General features: G+C 35.0%; 1 long non-coding RNA gene across 4 annotated transcripts; it reads left to right on the top strand.

Moving 5' to 3' along the window:
* Nucleotides 1-2,793: 2,793 nt before the first annotated feature.
* Nucleotides 2,794-18,654, top strand: LOC114291003 (uncharacterized). Of its 4 annotated transcripts, XR_014356115.1 has the most exons (8): nucleotides 2,802-4,554; nucleotides 4,813-4,872; nucleotides 14,769-14,963; nucleotides 15,105-15,254; nucleotides 15,454-15,681; nucleotides 15,778-15,870; nucleotides 17,460-17,561; nucleotides 17,671-18,651. It is a non-coding gene; the product is annotated as an uncharacterized LOC114291003 (long non-coding RNA). The 4 variants fall into 4 exon arrangements; XR_014356117.1 differs by having other exon boundaries at nucleotides 2,794-4,554; nucleotides 15,105-15,681; nucleotides 17,689-18,654; XR_014356116.1 differs by having other exon boundaries at nucleotides 2,794-4,554; nucleotides 15,105-15,681; nucleotides 17,460-17,565; nucleotides 17,671-18,654.
* Nucleotides 18,655-20,073: the final 1,419 nt, after the last annotated feature.

Raw genomic sequence — 20,073 nt, 5'->3', positions numbered from 1 at the left:
GAGGTTGACAAGGACCTTTTTGTAGATATGCCCTACGAATTCGGTCTCGATCATTAGCAGTATAGTCCATAATCCGAGGCCGTTGTCATGGATCTACAGGAAGGTCTACTAAGTTGATTTCTATGCGACTTTGTTTTGCGGAAGAATAATTATTATATTCTTCTTGAGGAAGAGATGATCCCAACTTTGATTTTCTTTTGAAATATTTCTCCATGACTGTTTGAAAAAACTAAAAATCAAAATAAAAATTCATAATCAAAATCACAAACCCCTACAAATCAAAATCTCCAACGTTAACACAAATCAAAAAATTTAAATTAGCACAAATTACAACAAATCAAAATTTCTAATTTTAGCACAAATTATAACAAATCAAAATCCCTAATTTAAATATTAATCACTGCAAATAAATATTTTTAATTTTAGTACAAATCAAATCCCTAATTTTAGCACAAACAACAACAAACCAAAATCCTTAATTTTAATATAAATCACCACCAATTAAGTTAATAATTTTAGCATATCAAAATATCTTATTTTAACATAAATAATAACAAATCAAAAAATTTTACAAATCAAAACTTAACAAATAACTATAAATTAATACTCATAATTTTTATTTAAAAGTAAAAAAAATAAAATAAAGTTACTTGTAAACAATGAAGAGAAGATACCAATGTTGTAATGTGGTTTCAAATCTTTATTGTGTGATCCTAATTTGGTGAATCTCGAGTTGGCAAATTACAAAGTAACAAGGGAAACAAAGAAGACAAAGAAAATACGAAAATACTTAACAAGTACTGTGAATAAATAAAAAAAACAAAGAATTTTATACACTTTTAGGATTTTAGAATTTGTATCTTATTGTAATTAGAGTTGTGTGTACTTATTAAAAAAAAAAAAATTATGTGTCAACATTTAATTGGAATTGGGATTCAAAAAAAAAAAAAAAAAAAAAAAAAAAAAACCAAACCTGGTTGCATGTGTGTCAATGGGTTTGACATAATTGGAAGGGGTATGTATTAGTATTAGGTGGGGGCACTACTTAGTGCTGCACGGTGTGAAAGCAGATCCTACTTAAAATAAAAAAAAAAAAAAAAAAATCAGGGGAAACACGTGACCGTCCTGAGCCCTAAGTCCCTCCGCCCTGGTGACACTACAAATTAATTAAAAAAGAATATAAATAAACCAAAACAATTTGTAAGCAAGCCATGGACCAATCTATCAAAACACAAATAAATAAATAGGACAAATTACATATACCTTCCTTCTTTAGTTAAATTACAGATACTCTCTTGAGGTTTTAAAAATTATAGATACCCCTCTGAGGTTTATATTTTTATAACAAATTACCCACTGAGATTTATATTTTTATAACAATTTATCTCCTAATTTGTTATACAAATAGTACCTTCAGGGGAGTATCTGTAATTTTTCAAATCTCAAGAGAATATCTGTAATTTTACTAAATCTCGAGGGGTATATATAATTTGCCCAAATAAACAATAGCAACACATAGAATGCCAATCAATCTTATATTGTTAAGATAGAAGGAAGAACATTATGATTTTTATTATTATTTAAAAATTTTAGATACAGTTTGGTCAGCAAACATCATGGACAATGCAGCCTCACCAACAATTTTGCGAGTGATAATATATAAAATAAGAGTGATGATATATAAATAGATAACATATACAGAATGATATAGTTGCATTGAGACTATTATTTTGAGCAATATTTTATATCCAAAATAATACTTCAAAATATCAATTTATGATTTAGATTTATTTTATATATGAATCTCACAATATAACAATAAATCTCAACACACTTTATGATTCTGGGTAAAATTCTTGACAAAGCTTTTGAGCCTGGCTTCCCTCTACTCCCAAATCGGACTGGAGCGTGCTGTTGGGCTTGTGGTGGGACCATTATGGGTCCTATTTTGATAATCCGAACCATTCAATAGGTAGAACTCGTCGATTACTATATGCCAAAAAAAAAAAAAATCACTTTGATCGAATATCGATAGCTATCTTATCGGATTAGTTTTCAGTCAACCGTTTATTTTTTTACCGTTCATTTTTTTTTTTACACAGCTGATTTGATCACGTAGTTTTTGATATTCGATCAACGTGATTTTTCATAAGCATATAGTACTTGATAAGTTCTACACATAAACGGTTCGAATTATCGAAACGAAACCCGTGATAAACCCCGACAGACCTAACAACACTCTTCAATCTAGTGTCCTTAGTTTTCCCCTACCATTTTAGAGCAAGGATACAAACATGATTTTTGTCTAAAATTTTCACACAAAATGATTTGTGGCTCCTTTAATTTTCATGAAAACACTCATCATTATCCTCATAATTGCATAATTATTGTCAAATCATTCTTATGATTGATTTAGCATAAAAATCACGTAACTATATATATATATATATATATATATTTTATTGTTTTAGAACAAAGTGCTCATTAAAATAATATTTAATTACAAAGAAACACCGATTGCATTTAAAAAAAAAAAATTTAAATCACTCTATCAAGCTCTTGTTAAAGCTGGATTTCTTTCAAGAATATTTTAATACAGACAGAAAACTTATATAGAATTTATCCATAATACCATGACAACCTTGAGTCATATCATTTTGAAATTAAAGGTTCATTAAGGTGATTTATATAATATCATTTTATTTTACATATTAAATTAAAAATATAAAAATATAACATTTTTTTTTACTCAATCTGCATGCTTTTACATTAAAAATTTAATAAATCAGATCACTAAATATGCAGCCATACTCAGCACACTTACCTGAATTCATATAACATTGGTAATAAGTTTCCTGTCCAGATTGAAGTGGATGTGGTTTGCACCCTATTTTCATGTAATAGGTACAAGATGCTCCATCACATTCACCAACAATTTCTCAAGAAATGGGGTCTGTGATCTGTAGATAAGACCCTATTGTGTATGTAATAATATTCATTTATCTGAAGATCAAAGTTCAAAAAACTTTTTATTACCCTAGATATGTGTGGTTTTATGAGGAATGCATGGACATATTATGAAGTAACAAAATGAAGAAAAAGGTCCGACAGTGGTTGTGCCATTGTGTGTTATATATAACAAAAAGGGGAAAAAAGTTCGATCAATTTTTGAGGATTAATTTTGGGGATGTTGGAGTGTGACAGGGGATGCTATTATTTAGAAATTATTCAATATTCTTGGAGTATCACGTGTTTGTACTTCTTAACTAATCATCATTTAATATGCTCCTCATGTTTTCTAATCACCCAACACAATACTCCACCTACTTACCTTCTCTACCAATCATAATACTATAGAATACCATGTGTTCATATTCCGAGATTACAAAATAATTACCCGCTTCGACCATAGAGAATTTAGCAACTTAAAATTGTTGGTGAGGTTGCATTGTCCATGATGTTTGCTGACCAAACTGCATTTAAGAAATTAAAAATAAAAATTCAATTTTAAGATAAGCCACATATTGTTCTTCCTTTGATCTTAAAATATAAGATTGCTTGACATTCTACATGTTGCTATTATTCATTTATTTGTGTTTTGATAGATTGGTCCATTTCTTGGTTACAAATTTTTTTGGTCATAGTCATTTTTAATTTTTAGTGTCACCCTTTGACCTCAAAGTCTCCGGGAAATCTTGGGTTTTACTCTAAGGAGTAGAATAGGAAGGTAAGATCTTATTGCAAGGTGTATGTGTGTGAGTTTCAACTCTCCTGAGATGCCACTACAAGAAATAACACATTCAGCGACTAATTTTGCCGACTAAACTAAATTTAGTCGCCAAAGGTATACACATTAGCTACTAAATATTTGTTTGTCGCCAATGGTAGACACATTAGCTACTAAACAATATTTGGTCGCCAAAGATAAATGCATTAGCTACTAAAACTTTTTGGTCGGTAAAAGACTACTATTTTGCTACTAAAAATACATTTAGTCAGTATTGTCTTTACTTTTGGCGACTAATTACGTGTTAGTCGTTAAAAATATCATTTTGGGCGACTAAAAATGATGTTGGTCGCTAATTGCACAGTGTTTAGAAATTATATTTTTTTTATTGGTATTTATTTAATTTTTGGCTACTAATTGTGTGTTAGTAGTGGAAAACCAACTTTTCAGAGACTAAAAAATATTTTGGTTGCTAAAATGTCCAATCTCTAGATATTATTAATTCATTTTTGGCTACTAAAGTGTTTTAGTCGTGTAAAATAAGGTTTTGGGCGACTATTTTTATTTTGGTCGCTAAATCTGAAATCTTTACCGATTATAATTCAGTAGCCAAACATGGCAAAAAATTGTGGAGGGAATATTAAATTTTTCATAAAAATATTAGTGACCAAAATGGAATTTTGGCCGGGAATAAATTGGGTGTTGTTTTATTTTTATTGCAATAGAAGTCCATTTCCCTCCCTTTCTCACGCCCGGCTTTGTCACTGCTCTGTTTCCATCGCCATCACTGCAAGGCTTGCTGGATCATTACTTTGTCTCCCTCCCAGGTATCTCCTCTATTTCACCTCTCTCTCTCTCTTTTTATCTCTCTGTATCTCCCTCTCGATTTCTGTCTCCTTCTCACAGAGGCCTCTCGGTTTTCCTCTTTCTCTTTCTCGTTGTTTACACACACACACACACATATATGCATATATATATACACACACACACACACACACACACACAAATCATATACACACAACCTTGATCCCATATATAATCGATTATACACTGGTACACTCACGCCTCTGCCCTCTTCTTTATAGTTTTGTCTCCATCGCCATCGCCGCAAGGGTTGCTGGATAATCGCTTTGTCTCTCTCCCAGGTATGTCCTCTATTTCGCATCTCTCTCTCTCTCTCTCTCTCTCTTTCTCTCTCTCTCTCTCTCTCTGTATCTCCCTCTCGATTTCTTTGTCTTCTTCTCACTGTCTCCCTCTCGATTTCCCTTTCTCTTTCTCTCTGTCTATATTTACACACACACACACACACATACATATATATATATATATATATACATATAAATCATATAGGAAATGCTGAAAATTAGGGCATTGTTATTGAAATGTGATTGAAATTAAAAATCAGGGCAATGCTTGGGGTGAGATGTTATTGAAATTAGGCCAACGTTATTGAATTTGGGTGTACAAATTACAGAAATCCTGAAATTAGGCCATTCATTTACAATATGCTGTAAATTATAAATAAATAAATTACTTTAAAACAGTTTAATTTGCCTAGAATTGTGGGCATATCATTTACCATATGCTGTACAAGAAAATCTAAGATAATTTAACAATAATGAAATTCATAATTAAACTTCTATTAGTCTGAGAACTGGTAAATAATAGGCTGAAAAAGTGTGTGTGTGACTGTATCTGTTCATGTGTGACTGTATCTATTAAAATGTGTGTGTATATATAAATTGATTTGTCTATTAATCATGTTATGCTCTATGTAAGAAATGGTTGGGTAATAAAACCATGAAACTTATTTGTGTGTCGCAACAATGCAAGGCTTTCAACTTATGAGATTTTAGTGCGATTCATTATTTCGAACAACTGCATTTTTTAGCTCGATTGACTAACCTAGACCCTATATCTCAAATTACTTTAATTCTGGTCTATAGTACATTAGTTATTTCATACTAGTAGGAGAACAAAGTGTAATCCCAACAAGGTAAATTTTATCTTACATATTGATTACTGAATGAATGAAGAGCAAACAGTGTCATGTTACCGTTGCCATTTTAATTTCATCTGAACGCTTAGTTCTGCTACATGGACATCTAGTTCTGCTATGGCAATGTCAGTTCCATTATGAACACCTACGTCAACAGTTTTGTCGCTTTCCTCCTTTTTGAGATTCCATGCCACACATCTTGTAACCATGCTGGGTGGGTGCTACCACCATTTTGTTAGATTATTAGTTTTGTTACAGTTAGAATGTATTAGACGATTCCTCTCCGTTCTTATTCCGTCTACATGGCTTGCGAATAAATGATTGAATTGCTTGAATGATGAGAACTGCAAACTTTTCCAATCAGCTAGGCATTTGATAGCTTTTTATCCATTTTCTTAATATTATTAATGCTTTGCCACCTTTATATGTATGATTAAACTTATATTTTAACAGTTTATGTTCTACCCTTTTGAAGTCAACAAAGTTCCTCCTCAATTAACCTTATGTTAGAATAAGATAAATAGGTTACTGTTTCTGTGGCTTGTTCTTCATACATTTGTTCTCACAAAATTGTTCAAATTTTAATGAAATTGTTTTCACCGACGGTTTCTCCTTTGTAGCCCACATTCCCTTATATCTGTACCCTTTTCTTAATACAACAAGCAAATCAAGGCCATTTGAATACTTAAGGCTTACTTCCTTGGGTGTCATCGGTGCTATATATTTGTGTGTGTGTGTTGTCATGACTATTCTTGTTATTTTTTATATATTCGTGCCAAACATTAGATTTGGGTGTGGATATGTTTATTTGAAGTTGATGTATGTACTAAATTTGAAAGAAAAATCAGTTTAAAAGAACGATAATTAACCACTATTGATAATGTTAGTCATGGGCAGCTGGTTATATTAAGAAGCTGTTTACAGCCAATGTTGTACATTTTGCTTTTACTGCCTCAAGCTCATGGGTACCCATGAGGAATTTTTGTAAATAAAAAACATGTCATGCACACACACACTGTTGAGAGCATGAAAGGAATTTGATTCTTTTGATATATCATTCTATTATTGACCATATGGTTTCACAAGTAGTAGTGCTCTACTAGTTATGCTATCTAGTGGTCCAAAATTAGGGGTCATTTCTTAAATTAATTTCCATAATTACACATTTCATGTTACAAATCGTTTCATTTGGTCCCACCCTAAAAGAGATTTATGTGACAAGCCAAATAGTGAATTGTAGGTGACAAAAAATGGACAAGAATTGGATGATGATAAATAATAGGTTGACAAGTAAAGAGTATCAACAAGGGGTGAAGTCATTCCTTGATTTTGCTATGGCAAATCTAGGCATAGAGGATGAAATTAGGTGTCCGTGTGTCGATTGCATTAATGGCACAAAATATAGCAAACAAGTTGTGTGGATAGATTTGATCCGAAGAGGAATGGAATATTTGTATATAACTTGGGTGCACCACGGGGAACATGTTCTCGTGTCTCATCCTAGTGTATCAAATGACCAATGTGGAGGTAGTGGCGAATGTATGAGAGATATCGATGATCCGCTCATGGGTGAATTGCCTATTATGTTGGAAGAAATTTACGTGAGTGGTCTTATGGATGATCATACCGACGAGGAACCTAATGGTTTGGAGAGGGAGGATTTGCATAAGTTTATTAGGTTATTCGAAGATGCACAATGCAAAGTTTACTTGACATGTGAAAAGTTCTTTGTGTTATCATTCGTCATTAAGATGCTTCATGTGAAGGTGTACAACAAATGGAGCAACAAGTCATTCGATATGGAGAGTGCAAATTTGGAGAAATGCCCTACATGTGACGCGTGTAGATACAAGTTGAACGATGATGGTGGTAAAAAGATTCCACACAAGGTCTTGTGGTACTTTCCTTTGACACCGAGGTTGAAAAGACTGTATATGTCCAAAAAAACACCCGCAGATATGAGATGGCACAATGAGAAGCGTGTGGATGATGACATATTAAGGCATCTGGCTGATGGTGAAGCATGGAAAGACTTTGATAAGCAACATCTGACATTTTCTGATGACTCTCGATATGTAAGGCTAGGGCTGGCAACAGATGGTTTCAATCCATTTGAAAATATGAGCACATCATATAGCATGTGACCCGTAATCTTAATGCCTTACAATCTCCCACCGTGGAAGTGTATGAAAGAGCCATTGTGCATGATGTCATTGCTTATTCCCGGACGTTCGGCACCTGTAAGAGACATTGACGTTTACTTGCAACCATTAATAGAAGAATTGAAGAATTTGTGGGAGCATGGTGTGCAAACATATGATGCATCGAATGGGAAAATTTTTAGAATGCATGCGGCGGTAATGTAGACCATAAATGACTTCCCTGCGTATGGTAACATGTCAGGGTGGAGTACAAAGGGTTACTTGGCTTGCCCTAATTGTAACAATAATGCATCATCCCAGGGTTTATGAAGTAAAATAGGATACATGGATGGTCGTCACTACTTGCCTGAGAACCACACATGGCGAACAAGTAAGCTCTTCAACGGTCAAACGGAGCATAGGTCCAAACCTTTGGACTTATTGGGGGAACAAATATTAGAGCAAATTGATTTTGGGACTTATAAGCCTTATGGAAAGCACCCACAAAATTGAAAACGATAAAGGAATGAAAATCAAAATTTGAATTGGACCAAGAGAAGCATTATGTTTGACTTGCCTTATTGGAAAATGTTGAAGCTTCGACACAACCTTGATGTCATGCATATTGAAAAGAATATATGTGACAATGTCGTTGTGACACTTTTGAGCGTAGATGGAAAGAACAAGGACACGAACAAAGCACGCTTAGATTTGGAGGACATGAGAATACGTAAAGAGTTACACTTGAAGAGGTGTTCTAATGGGTCCTTTGAGAAGCCTTCCGCATTGTACACATTGTCTGTGAAAGAGAGAGAAGGCTTTTGTGATTTCTTGAAATCAATTAAGTACCCTGATGGGTATGCAGCAAATATCTCCAATTGCGTGGCTGCCCAAGCTGGAAAATTATCTGGCCTCAAAAGTCATGACTGTCATGTCATTATATAACGACTTCTTCCAATTGGGATGCGTGGCTACCTTAATAAGGAGATTAGAACCACATTTTTTGAGTTGAGAAATTTCTTCAAACAGTTGTGTTCAAAGACATTGAGGCGTTTAGATTTGGAGAAATTAGATGAACAAATCGTACTCATACTTTGTAAGCTTGAGAAGATTTTCCCGCTGGCTTTTTTTGATGTCATGGTCCACTTGGCAATTCACTTGCCTTGAGAGGCTATGCTTGGAGGCCCAGTGCAATATCGATGGATGTACCCAATTGAGAGGTATTAACTCAACCCTCTTATTAGTGTCAAATTTTAGTTAACGCTTTAGTGCTGATATAAAGATTACTGTATAACATTGTCATCGGCTTGATCGTTAGGTTGCTTGGCCGTCTAAAAGGGTTTGTGGCCAACAAAGCTCATCCTGAAGGTTCTATTGCCGAGGCTTACATTTCTAAAGAATGTACAACATTCTGTTCAATGTATTTGGATGGAGTTGAAACATTGTTTAACCTCCCAGAAAGGAATTATGACATGGGTGACCGTGGCCCAAGGTTGGCGGTATTCACTCAAAATGTTTGTCCCTTTGGTCTAATGACAAGGGCGTTCGATGTGTTTGCAGCTGAACGCGAGATGGCTCATTGGTTTGTCCTACACAATAGCATAAAAGTGGAAAAACACGTAGAGTATGAATTAGGGGTGTTCACGGATCGGTTTTGTGCGGTTTGCGGTTCGGTTTTGACCCGCTCGCACTTATGCGGTTTGGAGAAAAGTCAAACTGCAACCGCCCGCAGTGCAGTTTGCGATTTGTGCAGATAGGGTTTGTGGATGTGCGGGCGGTTGCGGGCGTTTTACAGTTTAGAAATCAACAGATTTAATTCCAATCACAGATTTAATTCTAAATAGAAATCAACAGATTTAATTTCAACTCAAAGATCTGTTGCCACAAAAAAAGAGAAAAGATCTGATTGCCTAAATGAATAGGTTAATTCCAATCACAGATTTAATTCCAACTCAGAGATCTGTTGCAAAAAAAAAAAAAGAAAAAAAAACAAATCTGATTGCCTAACGAAATGAACAGATTTAATTCCAATCACAGATTTAATTCCAAACAGAAATCAACAGATTCAATTCCAACACAGAGATCTGTTGCCACAAAAAAAAAAAAAAAAAAACACACACACACACACAGATCTGATTGCCTAATAAAAATGAACATATTTAATTCCAATCACAGATTTAATTCCGAACAGAAATCAACATATTTAATTCCAACTCAGAGATCTGTTGCCATAAAAAAAAAAACACAGATCTGATTACCTAACAGAAATGAACATATTTAATTCCAAACAGATTTATTTCCAAATAAATAACAGATCTGATGAGATATGAGAGAAAGAGAGAGGCTTATCCGTGAGGTCAATCGGTGAGGAGTCGATCTTGCGAGGTCGATCTGTACAGACGAAAATGAGAGAGTGAGAGAGAGACTGATGAGAGAGAGAGAGAGAGAAAGAGAGAGAGAGAGAACGGCTTACCTATGAGATCGGTCGGTGCGATGAGAGAGTGAGGTCGATCGGTGAGGAGTCGATCTTGCGAGGTCGATCGGTGAGGAGTCGATCTGTGTAGATGAAAATGAGAGAGTGATGGAGAGAGATTGATGAGATGAGATGAGGGGAATGAGAGAGCTACGTGCGTATTAGGGTTTTTTTGGTTTTGTTTGTTACATGAAGTGAAGATTGAATTGAATGGTCCAGATTTGAAATTTAAAAAAAAAAAAGTTAATGCGGGCGGGTTGTGCGTGTGTGGTTCAAATTAGAACCACACTTTTTGAGTTGGGAAATTTCTTCAAACAGTTGTGTTCAAAGACATTGAGGTGTTTAGATTTGGAGAAATTAGATGAACAAATCGTACTCATACTTTGTAAGCTTGAGAAGATTTTCCCGCCGGCTTTTTTTGATGTCATGGTCCACTTGGCAATTCACTTGCCTCGAGAGGCTATGCTTGGAGGCCCAATGCAATATCGATGGATGTACCCAATTGAGAGGTATTAACTCAACCCTCTTATTAGTGTCAAATTTTAATTAACGCTTTAGTGCTGGTATAAAGATTACAGTATAACATTGTCATCGGCTTGATCGTTAGGTTACTTGGCCGTCTAAAAGGGTTTGTGGCCAACAAAGCTCATCCTGAAGGTTTTATTGCCGAGGCTTACATTTCCAAAGAATGTACAACATTCTGTTCAATGTATTTGGATGGAGTTAAAACATTGTTTAACCTCCCAGAAAGAAATTATGACATGGGTGACCGTGGCCCAAGGTTGGCGGTATTCACTCAAAATGTTTGTCCCTTTGGTCTAATGACAAGGGCGTCCGATGTGTTTGTAGTTGAACGCGAGATGGCTCATTGGTTTGTCCTACACAATAGCACAAAAGTGGAAAAACACGTAAAGTATGAATTAGGGGTGTTCACAGATCGGTTTTGTGCGGTTTGTGGTTTGGTTTTGACCCGCCCGCACTTATGCGGTTTGGAGAAAAGTCAAACCGCAACCGCCCGCAGTGCGGTTTGCGGTTTGTGCAGATAGGGTTTATGGATGTGCGGGTGGTTGCGGGCGGTTTGCGGTTTAGAAATCAACAGATTTAATTCCAATCACAGATTTAACTCCAAATAGAAATCAACAGATTTAATTCCAACTCAAAGATCTGTTGCCACAAAAAAAAAAAAGATCTGGTTGCCTAAATGAACAGTTTAATTCCAATCACAGATTTAATTCCAAACAGAAATCAATAGATTTAATTCCAACTCAGAGATCTGTTGCCACAAAAAAAGAAAAAAGAAAAAGAAACAGATCTGATTGCCTAACAGAAATGAACAGATTTAATTCCAATCACAGATTTAATTCCAAACAGAAATCAACAGATTCAATTTCAACACAGAGATCTGTTGCCACAAAAAAAAAAAAACACACACACAGATCTGATTGCCTAATAGAAATGAACATATTTAATTCCAATCACAGATTTAATTCCAAACAGAAATCAATAGATTTAATTCCAACTCAGAGATCTGTTGCCATAAAAAAAAAAAAAACACAGATCTGATTGCCTAACATAAATGAACATATTTAATTCCAAATAGATTTAATTCCATATAAATAACAGATCTAATGAGATGAGAGAGAAATAGAGAGGCTTATCCGTGAGGTCAATCGGTGAGGAGTCGATCTTGCGAGGTCGATATGTGCAGGCGAAAATGAGAGAGTGAGAGAGAGACTGATGAGAGAGAGAGAGAGAGAGAGAGAGAGAGAGAGAGAGAGAGAGAGAGAGAACGGCTTACCTGTGAGATCGATCGGTGCGATGAGAGAGTGAGGTCGATCGGTGAGGAGTCGATCTGTGCAGATGAAAATGAGAGAGTGAGAGAGAGAGATTGATGAGATGAGATGAGAGGAATGAGAGAGCTACGTGCGTATTAGGGTTTTTTTGGTTTTGTTTGTTACATGAAGTGAAGATTGAATTGAACGGTCCAGATTTGAAATTTAAAACAAAAAAAGTTAATGCGGGCGAGTTGTGCGGGTGTGGTTCAAACCCGCAACCCAAAAATCACCCATAATCCAAACCGCACCCGACCTTAATGTATTTGCGAAACCGCCCATACATGTGTGGATTGGATCGGGTAGGGCGGTTTGGGCGGGTCGGATAATCCTATGCCCCGCCCTAGTATGAATCCTTCAAACGTATTTAGAATGTTATAGTTGTAAATTGATTAGTCTTTATCTTAGTAAATATTTTTGAATCGCATTTCTTGTAACTAGAGAGCACAAGAACTTGTTACAACAAAGAGCCGGTGCATTCGACATCGAAAATAGACAACGCAAAGAATTTCCTAAATGGTTCAAAGATCATGTAAGCTAGTATTCTCCGCATACAATTAATCGTACATTACGTTAATATTGTGTATGCTTGTAACATGACGCATGTTCCTCATGTAGATGAATGAATTACAGAGCCAAGTTTCCCCCGAAACAACTGATGAGATGTGGTCATTAGCTAATGGTCCTAGTGGCTCAGTGAACACATATTCAGGATGTACTTGTAATGGTGTCCGTTTTCATACTATCGACCGTGACAACCGTCGTAAAAGTCAGAATAGTGGATTAGTCGTGGAAGGGGAGCATGAAGGCCAATTGATACACTTCTATGGACATTTGTGCAGAGTGTGGGAAATGAACTATTTGTTCAGACGTCGGATTGTATTGTTCCAATGTGAATGGTTTAACACCGGTAGTAGTAGAACTATGTTTGTAGAACCACATTTGACAACAATTGATGTAAGAAGTCAATGGTACAAAGATGACTCATTTGTATTACCAAGTCAAGTTGAACAAGTATTCTATGTTCATGACACCAAATTAGGTACCAATTGAAGAGTCGTAGAAAAGTTTCAACATCGAGGAATTTGGGATATGCCAGAGATGGATGATGTAGAACTTGGTGATGTGTTCCAACAAGAAGAAACAACCGAGGTCGTACTAGCTATGGCTATTGATGATTATGTGGTTTTGCGTTGAGATGATATTGAATATGAAATTATTCCAATGGAAGTTTTGCAATTTGTCAGAGGTGTAGAAGCCAAGGGTGTTATAGATGATGCCTTCATTTGTGATGATGAATGGATTAATAAGGGAGGGTGACGACCCAGAAGAAGAATATGACCTACAAAGTGATTTGATATAGATGTTGATGTAGAATCTTGATGTATTTGCTTTTATGATTGGGATATGATAATGAACCAAAATACTTGTTTTATTAATTTGGCAACATCATTTAATAGTTTGTTATTTATTTTTAATTTTTTTTGTCTAATTTAGTTCATGTATATCATGCTTTATAATGTGGACCAAGAATTAGAGCTTTGTAATCATGCATAAATGTGTAATTCTTTTAAAATGAAACAAAATGGAACTTGGTGGTAAAATTATTTTACTTGTATTTGACCAAACTTGATTCTAATAGAAAATGTTTTGGAGATAAGGTAGGGTCGAGTACAAGAGTAGGGAGGTCAAAATTAGTGTAAAGTTTGAAATTGTATGACTAAGATACTTGAGTTTAAAGTTAAGAACTCACGCACAAAATCTGAAAATCCCGACCCATTGCCATCCTAGACTTAAAGTTTGATATTGTTGAAAATACAAGTCATCTTGATGTTTCGTTTTTTTTGATGTTTTCTTATTTTTGAAATTTTTTTAAGGTAATAAAATCATGAAAAATGAAATGCTTATGAAAAATTTATACCTAATTTATGACAAGTACAATGAAATTCATAACATTTGTAAAACAACACAACCACAAAGAGCCAAATCATTCTCTATAAAAATATTGTACATTAATTATGTTTGTATATCATTCCTCTAAAGTCAAAACTTGTTATATCATTATGTTTTAATTTTCTATTTGTATAACAATACAAATTTGTCAATAATATAAACAGCTATTTGTATATCAGTATAAATCTGTCATTAATTTTGTGTTGATGCTAGGCTGATATGCTCAGTTGGGCTCTGCTGCTGATCCTGGAGTAGTAGAGGCTATGTTGTCTGGGCTATGTTTTTGTTTTGCATTTTGGACTGATCCATTGACTAAGTGCTCTGCCTACTGTGATGCTTTCTGCTGTGTCTTGCAACTGGTTTGAATTTTTGTTTGTTTAATTGGCTGTTGGTGAGTTTGCTGCTGGTTTTGGTCTGTAATGTTGGTATGTTTTTGTTCTATTTGTTATGTTGGCTATTTTTTTGAGTTGGGATGGTTTTTGGTGTGCATTGGCTGAGTCTTCATGCTTTTTTTTTTTTTTTAGTTGTGTTATTTCATGCTTTCTAATTTATTTTTGTCTAATTTATTTCCTGTATTTCATGCTTTATAATGTATTTTATTTCATTTATATAATGCTTTATAGTGTTACATGTGTTATTGCAGTTTGAAAAATGGTTCCTGGCTTAAAGCCTGGTCGGCTTTGGAAAAGGACACTCACGAGCACAATAACAACAGTCGCTCCATCTCTTATTGTCACCATACAATCAAATGTGGCACCATCTCATTATGCCACTAGCCCACCATTGGTTGATTTTGATGAGACACAACGCCTATCTGAAATGTAGCTGAGTGGCGTAGGTAAGATCAAAGCGTATCAAATTTAGCTCAATTAAAGGCATCATTATTTACATTCGAAAATTCAACTCTTTAACTTTCAAGCCCACACGTGTCAATTATCACTTGTCATTATGTACATTCATATTGTTATTTTGTTAACAGGGACTTCGAAGCCCATACGTGTACGAGGACCAACAATTGCAAAGGAATACAAAAAACAATTAGAGCCAAGAAAGGGGAAAAATGTTATGTTCACATTGATCGTGCTTTGAATGCAATGACTGGAAAATATGCCACTCCAGCAACTAACGAGTTAGGAATTCATATTAGGAGCTTGTGCCCTGTGAAAGATGTCAAGTCGTGGCTGGATTTGATAAGATTACAAAATCTGCCGTCATCCAAGCTGTTCTTGTCATTGATATTACTTGTCCACAAGATGCATTTGTATTATGTATACTTATAAGAAAGAATTTTATTTAATGATTTTAATTTCCATTTGTTATGCTTATAGGACAAGTTTGATATTGGAGACAATTTCCACAATGACTTACAAGCACAACAGATTGTGAATAAGAAGGCATATGGGTTGTACAAAGATTGGAGGTACACCTTGAAGCAAGAATTCGAACTCTTAGAGGGACTTCCAAGTGATGAGATCTATGCTCATCCGCCCCGAGGGGTGAGTGTAGATGATTGGAAGCATTTGATCGACGTGGCGTGGCAAGATGCATCTTACTAGGTAAAATAATAAGGAAAGAGTACATAAATCTATGCCAAAATGTGATATGCCTTAATATTGATCAAAAACTTGTTTATCTGCTTGTCTTAATTTTAGAAATGGTCAAAAGCTGGCAAGAGTAACAGGAGTTAATTGTCGTACAATCATACCAATGGGTCCCGCTCATTTCCTATCACAATGGCTGCTATGGTGAGATTGAATTTATTTAAAATTAAATCCATTATATGTTTTTTGGATATGAATAATATGTTGTGACTTTTAGGGGCAATTTGGACTCTATTAGTACGCATATTTTTTTTATAAAATTTATTTATATGAACTCTTTAACTTCTAAGCTACAAATTTTCATTTGGAAATTGAATTTGAAACCATGTAATGTTGTTCGAAATTTGATATCTCAACTAAAAATAGAGTGTGAAGTGAGAGAAAGTGATACACCTCTGTATTTAGATATTTGATATCTCCTTCAAAATTTTGACATCTCCTTCAAAATTTGATTGCTCAGTCTCTGTCATCCGTTCTACTAGGTGAGGACATATAACAACAAAAGCATAAAACATCCCCAAGCATGATTAGTCAATTAGTCAATTTAATTTCTTTTTGAAAGCTTTACGATCAATTTAGAGAGTTCCATGAGAACTTAGGCATTTGTTTTCGTTTGAACTGAATTGCTTTCGGGTTTTGAATCTTGTGGTTTTTGAATCTTATGGTTATATATATATACATTTATATCTAGTGTTTGAAATTGAAGCTTTTGAATGTATTTTGAAGCTTATGTAGTTGAAGCTGCAGCTGTAGCTTCTGAATGCTCTTCCTAGAGTAATCAGTGTGGTTATTCATTTCAGTATGGAGATGGAAGTGGGACATCTGGTTATTATTTAACTGATTTAATGTATTTTGACACAATTATGAGGGCTTCTTTGGTTGCTAACTCTTTTGCTCCTATTGTTTTTGGGTAAGTTGTTGATGTTATGACTTCTAATGATGGTGTATTTCTGTGTGGGATTGAAAATGATCATTAGATGAAGAGAGTAGATGGTTAGGAGAGTCAAAGAAGAAGCCTAACCATATTAATACATCCATGAAAACACATAGTAACACCAATCCAACTTGACTTAACCAATCATGTGCTTGAATTGCATTAAGTAAAACATGTTCTATGAACAAAAAAAAAATAGTGGTGTTCATTCTCTTCAGTTATTCTACATTGTTATGGTTACTGGTGAAAAAAAGATGAGGATAGTATAACTGATTGGGGATCAATGATAACTGGGAAAATAAGAATGAACTAATGAAAAGGTTAACTGAAGTATGGTTATTGAAGTAATGGGGCTTAGTAGAATAGAATGTATCTTATATCTGCAATAGCTCTTCAACATATTAGGAGTTGTATGTTAGTTTAAACTTTCAGCTTTTTATTCTATTGCAGTTGCTGTATCCCATATTAATGTTCGTTTTTAGTTTTGTGGGGTTGCAACTTAAATTTTTTGGATGGTTGTTTTGGAAACAGGTGTAGAACCTATCAATCTGGGGACTTAACTAAGACTGATAGAGCAATTGATGAGATTATTGGGTTTGGTCAACAGGCCCCCTTTGTTTTATTTTTAATATATATATATAATATTGATTCGTGATTGATATGCCTCTAATTAATTAATAACTGTATATGATAACATTTTTAAAGGTCTCCTTATGAACTATCATGTATGTATTCATTTGGCATCATCAGACACAACAATGTAAAGTATCATTGTTTTCTAAAAATGATGTCTTAACAGGTAGCAAAAAATGGAGAGTTGGATTTTCCTAAGTTCTATGAGGACAACCACACTTCCAAGAAAACGAATGACTGGATCCATCCGAAATGCGGCGAGCTGCATGTAAGTATGTATCAATGAAATAATTGTATTCAATATTACTTTACTTAGTACCCAATAATATATATGTTAGCTAGTTTTTTTTGTCTTATTTATTTGTAATGACAACAAGAGATGGTCAATGTACAAGTGGCTGCCATCGAGTCGGGGACACCATTGACATAGGAGGAGCTTTCAAGGCAAGTGCTTGGAGAGAAGAAAAGGTACTTGCTTGGATTTGGGAACGGCCCACAACCCTCTACCATAGCTGCATCACGAGCACGTGATAAGGACACGGAGGCAATGAGAGCTGAGGTGGAGGCACATCGTGAGGAGTGACAAAAAGATCATGATGAGTTAATGAAACAATGAGAGGAGCGCGAGAGATATTACAATGAGATGTTGAAAGAGCGAGAGGAGCACGTTCAATGTTACAATGAGACGTTGAAAGAGCGTGAGGAGGGACAAAAAGCAAGGGAGGAGACAAATACAAAGGTTGAGCATCTTAATAACGTAGTCGCCAAACTATCACAACTCTTGGGAATCTAAGTTGGTCATCTGATGTTTGCTTTTTGGTAAGAACAATTTTATTGATGTCACACTTACTTTGTTTAAATATGTTCGCTTTAAGATTTGAAAATGCCATCAAGTTAGTCAGAAAGAAGGTGTTGGGAGGGTAAAAAATGCAAAATAGCCCCTGAACCACTAGTTAAGTGGATTCTAATTATAATTCTCCCCTGGTTGGTTCTGTTACACCGTGTTTCCATTTAGAATTTGTATTACAAATTGTGAAGGGAGAAGAAAATGGAAGGGAAAATGGAAAAAAAAAAAAAGCATCTACTTCCCTCCATGAATTCTAGATCCAAACACATCAATAATGAACAAGAGTTGGGCATCCAGTACATTGAATATTTAAATCTAAAAATGATGTGGAATAATAAAGCTGACCCCAAGCAATTGGGGCTAAGGCTTGTTGATTTGAATGTTTATAATTTGTCTATATGCACTTGTATGCAAGCATGCATACTTCCACATATACATTAACCAACATATGCATAGTGTAGATAGGTACTTTGTGTTTGGACCATAAGATGCTATTAAAATATATGGCCTACTGTTCTTACTTGACTCTTGTTCCCACTATACATGGTTGTAAATATGTAAATGCATTACCATTGCCATTCATATACTTGTATTAATTTCCTTCATCCTACTTTATATATATATATACTTATGGATGCATATATAATTTTTGTTTACTATGTATGTTATATATTCTGGACTATGGGCTGACTGTCTAGTATCATGGTCAAACTACAATGACAGGATTTTGCATTTTGATATTCTCTGGAACAAGTGAACAGATTCTGTGGCTTTTGATCAATCCTTTCTTTTTTCATTTTTTTTCCTGAGCACAATTTTGTACTAATTAAGAAAGAAAAAAGAGTTTAGAAAGTTACAACACAACCATGACATGCTATGCTACAAAGTAATTACATAATGGGAAGCTTCTCGATGCCAAATGTGACATGTAGGGACAGACGATACATAAATAGGACACATAGGTTGGGAGTTAGAGTTGAAAATGTCATAAAATTCGTCGAGTAAAGGTGTTTACGGGGCAAAAAAGAAAAACAGCCCCTGAACCACTATGTTTACATAACGGGATGCTTCCTGGTGCCAAATGTGATATGTAGGGATAGACGGTACGTAAATAGGACACCTACGTTGGGAATTAAAGTTGAAAATGTCATAAAATTTGTCGAAAAAAGGCGTTCACGGCGTGAAAATGCAAAATAGCTCCCGAACCACTATTTTGGATGACTGGGATGTTTCCCGGTGCCAAATGTGACATGTACGGACAGATGGTACATAAATAGGACATATATGTTGGGAGTTAGAGTTGAAAATGCCATAAAATTAGTCAGAAAAAAGGCGTTCACTGGGCAAAAATGCAAAACAGCCCTCGAACCACTGTTTTTACGTAACAGGAAGCTTCCTGGTGCCAAATCTGACATGTAGGGATAGATGGTACATAAATAGGACACCTACATTAGGAGTTAGATTTGAAAATGTCATAAATTTAGTTGAAAAAAGGCATTCTGGGGGCGAAAATGCAAAACAACCCCTGAACCACTGTTTTTTCATAACAGGAAGCTTCTCGATGACAAATGTGACATGCAGGGATAGAAGGTACGTAAATAGGACACATACATTGGGAGTTAGAGTTGAAAATGTCATAAAATTAGTCGGAAAAGGCGTTCACGGGGCGAAAGCTTCCCAGTGCCAAATGTGACATGTAGGGACAGACGGTATATAAATAGGACACCTACGTTGGGAGTTAGATTTGAAAATGTCGTAAATTTAGTTGAAAAAAGGCGTTCGGGGGGCGAAAATGCAAAACAGCCCCCGAACCACTATTTTTTCGTAACGGGAAGCTTCCCGGTGACAAATGTAACATGTAGGGATAGAGTATCGTAAATAGGACACATATGTTGGGAGTTAGAGTTCAAAATATCATAAATTTAGTCAGAAA

Source organism: Camellia sinensis, chromosome 15, assembly GCF_055761805.1.
Source record: "Camellia sinensis isolate YWXY chromosome 15, ASM5576180v1, whole genome shotgun sequence".
NCBI classification, from domain to species: Eukaryota; Viridiplantae; Streptophyta; class Magnoliopsida; order Ericales; family Theaceae; genus Camellia; species Camellia sinensis.
This window is presented reverse-complemented; position numbering and strand designations above follow the sequence as displayed.